This window comes from Petromyzon marinus, chromosome 15 (genome assembly GCF_048934315.1).
Source record: "Petromyzon marinus isolate PM22_M1 ecotype Great Lakes invasive population chromosome 15, UKy_Petmar_22M1.pri1.0, whole genome shotgun sequence".
NCBI classification, from domain to species: Eukaryota; Metazoa; Chordata; class Hyperoartia; order Petromyzontiformes; family Petromyzontidae; genus Petromyzon; species Petromyzon marinus.
Genome location: NC_133681.1, coordinates 16,484,927 through 16,495,692, shown reverse-complemented (window position 1 = coordinate 16,495,692; position 10,766 = coordinate 16,484,927).

Here is a 10,766-nt window from a genome sequence, read left to right as displayed (position 1 = left end):
TCCTCGTATTCCGCAGCGTGCGTTAAGATTGAACCCGCATCAAGGGGCATTTAGCTGAGCTGTCGCGAATCCCGCACGTTCACACCGAGCCGTATGAATCGTAACATACAAAAAAAACTATCCATAAGTCCGCTTGTTTGAGCCGCGGCCATTTACTGCTTACGAGACGCCTACACGTACCTTAGTTTGGCTCTGTGAGCCTCAGGCATTAACACTGAACACGAATCAATGAGCCTTAATCTGGCTCTATGAGCCTCATGTGTTAACTTTGTATATAATTATATTACAATATGGAATATACGTATGAGAAATGAAACTGTGGTAGTAATAATAATAGTTTCTGGCATGTGGTGCGACTTCACATCGCCCTGGGTTCCACACGTTATTATGTAGACGTTAACCTATAGGGTAGAAAGCGTGATGATTGCTGACACAGCGCGGGGAGTTCACACAACAGTAGATTGATATTGGGCTTGTTGTTACAATAATAATAGAAAGTATGAGAGAAAATGGAATGAAACGTGCCCGGGGATCGCGTATAACAAGGAGATGGAGTTGTGAAATCACATCGTGTTTTGTGCTCGGTGGAATATTACATCGCCGAATTGTGATAGTTGGTAACGGCTTTGAGAGGTCTGCATCCAATAGTGGATTGATCATGGCTGTTGATAATGATCATTATGAATCGGTAACGAGCTTTGACTGCTTTTTGTTGGTTTAGCGTCACACTCAGTGAGAAGCACATTACCTGGTTCACTGATGACTAGGAGCATATATCATGGGATCTCCTTTGCCAGTACCAAAATATGATAATAGGGTTTTCTCCTTTTTTTGGCAACAAAAACAGGTGTTAAAATGTTAAAAAACGAAACTGAAACCTTTTACAAGGAATCATGTCTGCATTAACCACAATGCTTGTGGTCAGAATGCAAACAAAAAACATTCTGACCACCAGCATTGTGGTTAATGCAGACATGAACTACGCAGCCATGTCAAAGAAAGCGGGTAAACGAAATAACTTACTCAACTCTTCCGACAATGAGAACGATGAGGAGGTTGTTCCCGCCACGGCTCCCGAGACTGTTGCTCAGCCGGCGGAACCAGAGGACCGGCTGCCCTCGGCGCAAGTCAGCGAGCGTGAGGAAACTCCGGCCAGCACAACCAGACGGAGTTGGCGGGACATTGCTGCACACTTGGAGACCACGCTGGCAGCAGTTACGTACATGTTCAACATGCTGATGGCAGCAGAACGGACGACGTCTACGGGGACGGCGGTGGACGCAGCTGCTCTCCACGTCGCTTCAACAACGCCGATCGTGTCCGACCCAGCGGGCACGGAATCCGCCGTTGCGTCAGATTGCGTCAGACTCGACATCGACTTCACCAATGGGGCACACAGCTGCGTTGCGCCGGCTGCCACAAGTCCACGCATTCTCCGCGACTGAGGGTGACTGGACGGTATTTCATCTCCGCTTCAAAGCAGCATATCGCTCCATTGACTGGTCGGAGCACGAGGCGTTGCGGGCCCTGCCGACGGCCCTCGATGATGACTCATTGGCCGCCTTCTACTCCTTCCCCGAGACCGATCGATCATCACTCGCTGGTGCCTGTGCTGCGATGGCGGCTATTTACGAACCACCGTCGACCATCCGAAGGAAGTTCCAGCTCAGAAAGCGGGGTGACACGGAGTTGCCCCTGGCATTCCGCAGTGCTCTGTTAGCCCTCGGACAGGTGGCCTATCCTTCCATGGATCGGGCAGCTCTTGACTCGCTTGCTTTGGAATGGCTACTGACGGTGGCGAAGGAGTTGGGGGTCGTCCTCTCCGTCGCTGATGATGACGACCTCTCGTTCCTCCAAGTTGCGAAGAACATTCAGGCGTATCTGGGCCTCAGGGAAGAGCCAGCTGCGATAGCGTGCACAATGGTGGAAGGGGACTCGATGGCCAGCGACAGCACCACGGGATACGCAACTGGATCTTCAAGGCCACGACATGCAGAGATGCGGGGAGGCCGGTCGCCATTTGGGTGGTCACCACGTCGCCGACTGCTGAGGGGATACGCCTTGCGCGGAGGCTACAACTGCGGGCGGACGGGCCACATCGCCAGGAACTGCCGGCTACGCATTGGCGGTCCGCCGGGAGCTCCTGCAACCTACGACGTCAACTTCTCCTTGTCCTGAGGACCACAGGCGTGTCACGACGCATCATGCACATGGCAGTTTCATTCCCATCACTCATCCGCACCATGTTGCCCTGTAACCGCTCATCCCGACGGGTTGTATGATGATAGTAAATGGTGTGCATTGGCGTATCGGGCGTTCGGTGCTGCGCTGGGTTCGTCGGACGTTATTGCATTTATTCAGGGAGTAGAGGTCTGTGTGGTGATCGACATGGGTGCTTCGGCTACCCTCATTTCATTGCCGACTTTTCGTTCGTTGCTGGCCTCACCTGGCCGCTAGAGCAGGTGGATGGGCCATGTATTGCGGCAAATGGTGGTAGTCTTGGGATTGGGGGTCGCATGATTGTTACGATACAAATAGGGGATGTACGCATGGATGGCCCTGTGTTGGTTTCCACGACTTTGGCCGTGCCATGCTTATTGGGCGCGGATTTATTGCGCAGGATGTCTCTTAACATTCGGCTGGATAAGGGCTGTATTGAGATGCCATCGGGGCAGCGTCTAAAATTCTTGACAACATTTATGACGACCGTTTGTGTTATGGTCGAAACGTCGTGAGAATTTTTGTTTTATATATATTTTTATTATTTTATTGTTTCCCTTCAACGTGACTTTACTGAAAGAGCTAAGAATATGAATTCTTGACAACATCTACGAAATATACCGCAATCAATGCTGTTGTGCAGGCTATGGTTAGCCACACGGTACGCGTTCCACCAGTCATGCAGATGCTTGTGCCATTACGATTGCATAAACACTTGCCCTTGGTGAACCCGGCGGAGGGAATCTTGTTGACCCCCTCGAATGCGGTGTCGCGGACACCCTCTTTGGTGGGGGCATTGACCGTGGTGTCAGCGAATAGCGACCCCTTTATTCAAGTTGTTAATGCAGGGCATACGCCGATTGTTATTCAGGAAGGCACCGTATTGGCACACGCGATGGCAGCCGTGGGTATGGAACACAGGGCATGCATGTCAGGGGAATTGGCACAGGCTCTGCCGGTATGCGATGCTGAACCTGAGTGGCTGCGGCAGTTGTGTGGGGAAAATCAGGATTTGACAGCCGAGCAGCGGGTGCAACTTCGCCGGCTTTTGCATGAGTTTAAGGATGTTTCAGTGATGGCAAATACGATATAGGCCGGACAACCCTTTTACAGCATCATATTGATACAGAGGATGCACCCCCGATTCGATTGAACTCTCACAGGATGAGCCTGCATGAAAAAGATTGCATTTGTGAGATGGTGGACGAGATGTTGGCGCAAAGCATTGTCTCTCCCTCCACCAGCCCTTGGGGGGCGCCCATTGTGTTAGTCAAAAAGCGTTTTGTGTAGATTTTAGAAAACCTAATAAGGTTTCTGTGGTGGATGCGTACCCGACTTGGACAATTCTTTGGACACCTTGTCTGGTGCGCGTTTCTTCTCGACCCTCTATGTTTTGTCGGGATTTTGGCAATTGCCTTTGGATGAGGAGTCGAAACCAAAAACAGCTTTTCGTACACCGCAGGGGTTGTATTACTTTAATGTCCTTCCGATGGAACTCCACTCCACGCCGGCCACCTTTCAGCGTCTTATGGAACTGGTTTTGTCGGGATTGCAATGGGAATTATTTATTTGGATGACGTCATTGTTTTCGGGCAAAATTTCGAAAAGCACTTTCAGCGGCTGTGCTCTGTTTTCTCCTGGGTGCGGGACGCTAAATTGAAATTCAAATCACAAAAATTAAATTTGCTACAGACGCCTGTTAAGTATTTGGGTCATGTGGTTAGCACGTTGGGAGTCGCTACTGACCCGGAGAAGACGAGCTGTGTGCGCACGTGGACAACCCCCAAATCAGTGTCAGAGGTCCGCAGCTGTGGGCTTTGCCTTGTACTACTGCAGATTTGTTAAGAACTTCGCAACAATCGCGGAACCGCTCCATGAGTTAACAGCTAAGGGACACAAGTTCCATTGGAGCAAAGCACAGCAGGATTCCTTTGAAGCGCTTCGTGACGTGCTGGCTGATGCACCGCTGCTTGTTTACCCGGATTTCTCTAAGACGTTCATCCTCGACACAGACGCTAGTGATACGGGCATAGGCGCCGTCTTGTCCCAGGTGGTCGACAGAGTGGAGAGAGTGGTGGCCTACGGTAGCCGTGTTTTGTCCCCTGCTGAGCAGAGGTATTGTGTTACATGCAGGGAGCTACTGGCCATGGTCAACTTTATGCAGTTGTATCGTCCATATTTATACGGCAGGGACTTCCTTTTCCGATCTGGCCACGCTGTGCTCCAGTACTCTCTGCGTGTAGACCAACCCTCCAGCCAAATGGCCCGTTGGATGGAAATTTTGCAAGGGTACTCCTTTACTGTGCAGTATAGGAAAGGGACCTGCCACGTTAACGCGGATGTGCTATCGCGCCTGCCGCCGCCACCCGACTTATGCAAGTGCATAAGTCGGGTGGCGCTATCGCGCCTGCCGCCGCGGCCGTTACAGGCCCGACAGGCGAGGTGCACGCGCTGGACGATCGCATTTTGGGGCTCTGTTGTATATGTCGGTTATGAAAATTTGATGAAAATAATAAAAATTAAATGAATTAAAAAAATGCATATTTATCCGAAAGTATGTTAATTTATGTAATTATGCACATAAATTATGATAATTTGAGAGCTAATCGTATTCGTTTAAGCTAGTGGGTGTGATTATGCTAATGCGAGCCATTATGATAATTAGGCCCTGCCTCGCTGACGAGGGTCGTATCATCAATTGGGATAATACCATTATACGTATTAAGTTATGCAGGTGTGCTGTAAAGTATGTTAGATTAAACTCGGTTTCGTTGTCTAGGTTCGTATTAACGCTCGGCAATACAATTATTCTCGCTTTAACATTACTGAGTGTATTAGTGTGTTTATGTCAGGTCTCCAAATTCAGATCTTAACGCAGAATACAGTTCTTGTAAATAAGATTATTATACATGAAATTCAGGAAAGAAACACGCAACCACTTCTGTGTTAATCAATTTTATTTTCTAACGAAACCTTAACTCTAGAAGATGGAACTCACGGCTTGGGATTATCAATACAGTACCAACACAGTAACCAGCAACAATTGCGTTGTTTCGCTTTGAAAAACTGCACATATGATTAATTCCACCACGTAACGCGAGCTCAGTTGGTGAGAGTGAGAGTCGTTAAAACATGCATGCACGCTACTCTAAACAAAAACCTTAACACTATAATATGCAAATTCGTATAGTTGAAATTGGCCACACAGTACTGCACTCATTCATTGATCCATATGCAACGCTCAATGCACGTCTTGCCACGTTGTTAACAGGGTAGCAGGACCATTGATTATTATGCAGAGTAACCCGAGTCGGTACGGCAATTAGGAGCGAAAGGTCCTTAATATTATGCAATGATATTCATACGAAATGGCAGTCAAAACAATTATTATTCCCAAAGGCACAAATATACGTCAATAGATTCATCGGCAAGATTATATAATTAAAGAAATGGCTTGGAGTAAGGGCGTGTGATGGTGTATGTTTCTCTCACGGGAGATTAATTAATTCGTGGACAAGATTGTATGATAAGGAAACCAGGTTAACCCGATATTCTCCCCGTGAGCGTAGCTCCGTGGCGAAGGTGTCAAGGATTAATTCGTATTGATGAATCTATTGGTAATTTATGCGATTAGAAGTACAATCCAAAAGAATTAAGAAGGAAAAATTATAATTAATGTACTTATAAACGACGGATTGCTATCACTCTATCACTCGGTCTGCCGCGATGCCTTCACGGCCACTGATTGTTCACGTCTTTGATTATCAGGCTTCTTGTTAATGATTCGTGTATGTGTTGAGTGATAAGGATTGGGTTGAGTTGGTCAGTGTTCGGAATCAATTCTTTGCGTCAAGCAGACGTCAGGTGATGTGGTGGCAGTGTGGGGCCGAGTGCATATCATACGAACAGCAGGGTTTTCCTCTTTCACGCAGTCGGCTGGAGTTCGGCTGATGCAGATTGACGAGTTGACACGGTGCTGTAGTCGCGATGATCCATCAGTAGATGGCGCTAGTAGCTCGTTCGCTCGCAGCGAGCGCAGTTGTACGCCGTCGGCGTGATGATCCCTGGTTGCGCGCTCTCTAGTGCTGAACGCTCTCTGGTGGCTGACTCTTTTGCTCACGGGCGGCTGGTCAGGCTCTTTCCACTGCTGGATGAGCCAAGTCACATGTGCTCTTCGCTGGTTCGCTGACCCTTTTTGCTCACGGGCAGCTGGTCAGGCTCTTTCCACTGCTGAATGAGCCAAGTCACACGCGCTCTTCGCTGGTTCGCTGACCCTTTTGCTCATGGGCGGCTAGTCAGGCTCTTTCCGCTGCTGGATGAGCCAAGTCGCACACGCTTGGCCGCTGGCAGCTGGCACTCGATGTAGAAATAAAAGTATTTGAGCGATACTTCATCTTTCAGCTCTGAACTCACGCTCGTTGATACAGGCTACTCGGCGAGCCTCGCCATTCTCAGTTGATCACGGGGCCACCCCGGGCCTGCCGCTCGCCGCCCTATTCTGTAGCTCCTGAGCTGATGAGCTGAAAGTGTGTGTCGTGCTGCTGTTATATCTGAAAATCTCCGCTCTGCATTGGTGGGGGTGGGGGTGTGTCCATGTGTGCGTGTGTGTGTTTGTCCGTGTGTGTGTGTCATTTTATTACATTGATCACCGTCCCCTCCTCAAGCCATCCCTTCATCCGTGGGATACAGATGGCTCCCCCTTGCAACAACAGTGTAATTTCCCTGCTCTGGTGTTACATTCCTTTCTCGTGCTGCGGGAAGACAAAGGCGGCCGGGAGGCTCTGATTTCATGGAATACTTTATCTGGTCTTTGTGTGTTAGACCTATTTCTTGTACCTCTACTAAATTACCCCAGGTCTAATCTCTTGTGATTATTATTTGGTTTATTTTTAACCAAGATTTGTAATGTACCATTTAGATGTTACCACCATGATTCCGGGCTTTGCTAAGCTTTTTTCTCAGTCCGTGTCGCCATGGGTCGGTGTTTATTCACGAGTTATTTCCGATATCCGGAGGTTGGATATATAGCTTAGTTTGGACTTAAGCTTTCGTGATTGCAAGAACTCATATACTTTGGTTCTCTTGGTAAAGTCACGTAGATAGAAGATACAATAAGAAACAATACGTGAGTTGAATAAGGGTGAAATAAAATAAGTAATAATAAAGCCACTAATATAGACTTATTCTTATAGCCAAGCGTTAACTTTTTCCGTGAAGAAAAAAAAATCAGTTCTAATGTTTGTTTGCCCTGTGCTCTGTGTCCATGTCTGTGATTCTGGGCATTTATTTGTGAACCGTTCTTTGGCGATCTGGAGATCTGCAGATAGTCATAACCTCTCTTCGCCCCGGAGTTTATTATTTATTTTAATGGCCTTTTTACAATCTCCATCTGCTGTTTACTGGGATGAGGTAGCTTGCCGGTTCGAGGGTGCTATTATTTATTTATCGACTATTTAAAAAAATATTGGCAAATATTATAATTGATATTAATTGCGGAAAAAGGGCCGTATACAAAAGCTCGACCTCAGTGAGTGGGGACGCCTGCCGGTAGCGGATTCCTCCCTGTTCAGGTTGCGGTGCAGGGCTTTCCGGACACCGAGGTCAGTTGAGCGCCCATTTTTACGGCTCGTGGACGGACTCCTCTTGCTTTGGGACGTCGTGCTTCAAAGGTTTTGCATTGTTGTGCCCACAAGCCTGCGATGGCAAACTTGTACACATGGTGCACGATAAATTGATGCATTTGGGAGTAAAGGAAACGTCGTTGACTTCAAAGAAAGATTTCTATTGGCCGGGTATGGACAATGATGTGCACTTGTTAATTAAAGCTTGCCCTGAATGTGCACGTCGGAAGGCGCCTGCGCAACCGTACAAGGTGCCACTGCAGTCCATAACAGTTTATCGAGTCAACGAATTGGTGACATTGGACATTTTGGGTCCACTTCCCATTACCCAGAGGGGGCACAAATATTTGCTGGTTGGGGTTGAGTATCTCACCCAGTGGCTGATGGCGTGGCCGTTGGTCGGCCAATCGGTGGCATCCATAACCGAAGCCTTTCTGCAGGGGTACGTGGTGGACAAGGGTGCACCAGAGCAGTTGCTCACTGATCAGGGTAAAACATTTTCATCGAAGTTGTTAAAGGAAGTGTGTGATTCCCTCGGCACTAAAAAGATTCGGACTTCCCCGTACCACCCACAGACAGACGGGATGTTTGAGCGCTTACATCGAACCTTGACATCCATGTTGTGTCAGCAAGTTAATGCAGCATAAACCAACTGGGATTTGCATATCCCGAGGTTCTGGCCACCTACAGATTGGCCCCACATGCCTCAACGGGGTATTCACCCTTCTATTTGATGTATGGGCGGGAGCCTGAGGCTCCGGCGTTGGTGAAATTGGCCGTGCGTCTGCCGGGTAAGGCGTCGGCCATGCCGGTTCTCATGCAGGTGACCCTTGAGTGATTGAGGGAGGCTCGTGAGGCCTCCATAAGTAATTCGGCACGGTGTCAGATGGCCAACAAGCGCTTGCGGGGTACGCAACCTCCACACGATCCATTGCACGAGGGTGACAAAGCGTGGCTCCATCGCCCCATGGTGCCTTTGGGCACATCACCCAAACTACATCGCCCGTAGCAAGGGCCGGTAGAGGTCATTGATGTTCGTCGACCCCAGTGCATTCGTATTAAATTCGGGCAACGCCGGTGGTATGTGCACCCATCACGGCTGAAGAAGTTTGAAACGGCTTGTGTCAGATGCGTCTTACGAGCCTGTCACGCCGCCCCGAGCGGACGCGCCTCAGGTGCCTCGTTCCCTTTCGCCCACTGGATCGCGCCGACTAAGGCAAGGTGGGCCGACCGGCCGGCCATTGGAGTCCGAGGTTAAGGACCAGCCGCAGCCGGGTTGTTCGTTTTGGCATTACCGGTTAGCAGTAGAGAAGCTAACAGAAGAGATAGGGAGAGGCTAGCAGTAGAGACGCTACCGGAGTGTATAGTAATAGGCTAGCAGTGGAGAGGCTAGCAGACTGCGTAGTGGTAGGCCAACTGCGGAGCTAGTGAAGCGAGCAGAGCGTGGCAGGCAGTCTAGCAGTAGAGAGGCTAGGAGAGTGAGAGCGAGAGCAGGCTAGCAGTGGAGAGGCTATGAGAGTGAGAGCGAGAGCAGGCTAGCAGTGGAGAGGCTATGAGAGTGAGAGTGAGAACAAGCTAGCAGTGGAGAGGCCAGGAGAGTGAGAGCGAGAGCAGGCTAGGAGTGGAGAGGCCAGAAGAGTGAGAGCGAGAGCAGGCTAGCAGTAAAAAGGCTAGGAGAGTGCGAGAGAGAACAGGCTAGCAGTGGATAGGCTAGGAGAGTGAGAACAGGCTAGCAGGGGAGAGGCTAGGAGAGTGAGAGCGGGAGCAGGCTAGCAGTGGAGAGGCTAGGAGAGTAAGAGCGAGAGCAGGCTAGCAGTAGAGAGGCTAGGAGAGTTAGAGCGAGAGCAGGCTAGCAGTAAAAAGGCTAGGAGAGTGCGAGAGAGAACAGGCTAGCAGTGGATAGGCTAGGAGAGTGAGAACAGGCTAGCAGGGGAGAGGCTAGGAGAGTGAGAGCGGGAGCAGGCTAGCAGTGGAGAGGCTAGGAGAGTGAGAGAGAACAGGCTAGCAGTGGAGAGGCTAGGAGAGTGAGAGAGAGAACAGGCTAGCATTGGAGAGGCTAGGAGAGTGAGAGAGAGAACAGGCTAGCAGTGGAGAGGCTAGGGGAGTGAGAGAGAGAGAACAGGCTAGCAGGGGAGAGGCTAGGAGAGTGAGAGCAGGAGCAGGCTAGCAGTGGAGAGGCTAGGAGAGTGAGAGAGAGAATAGGCTAGCTGTGGAGAGGCTAGGAGAGTAAGAGAGAGAACAAGCTAGCAGTGGAGAGGCTAGGAGAGTGAAAGAGAGAACAGGCTCGCAATTGAGAGGCTAGGAGAGTGAGAACAGGCTAGCAGTGGAGAGGTTGAGAGAGAGTGGAGCGAGCGAAGCAAGCAGAGCGAAGCAGGCGAGCAGCGCAAGCGGGAGAGTTGTGACGGAGTCACGAGGTGGTGTCGAACGCGAGGAGTTATGTTCAATAAAAAGTGACAGGAGAAAAAGAAGTTGTCCGCGTGAAATAAAAACACTACATATATAGGGGTGTTGTGGGAAGGTAACACACAGTGTGGGAAGGTGACACAAACCACACCTTGGTGGCTACAACCACGTCCGCTATAGCCCCGCCCTCAGTGGTGTATGGGTATATAGGGCGGGGAGCCAGAGAGCTCGGGGCAGTGTGTTGGGGCCAAGAATGAAGAACCAGTGAAGAAGGAAGGCCGGCTAGATAGACCCTGGGACTTCCCTGACCGCTGCCCTTTTGAGGGCCGGCAGGGTAATCCAGTGCTTCGGCCCCAGAGCCTCAGAGCCGTGATCTGTGCTTGACCAGGGCCAGATCAGATAGCCTCATCTAGCGCCTGTAGTTGGAGGAACTGGGAGCACAGGAATTAGGCAAGATAACCTAGGGGGTGTCCCAGCGTGTATACGGGTGAAGGGGCCGTTACCCCTTCCAGTGTAACCCTT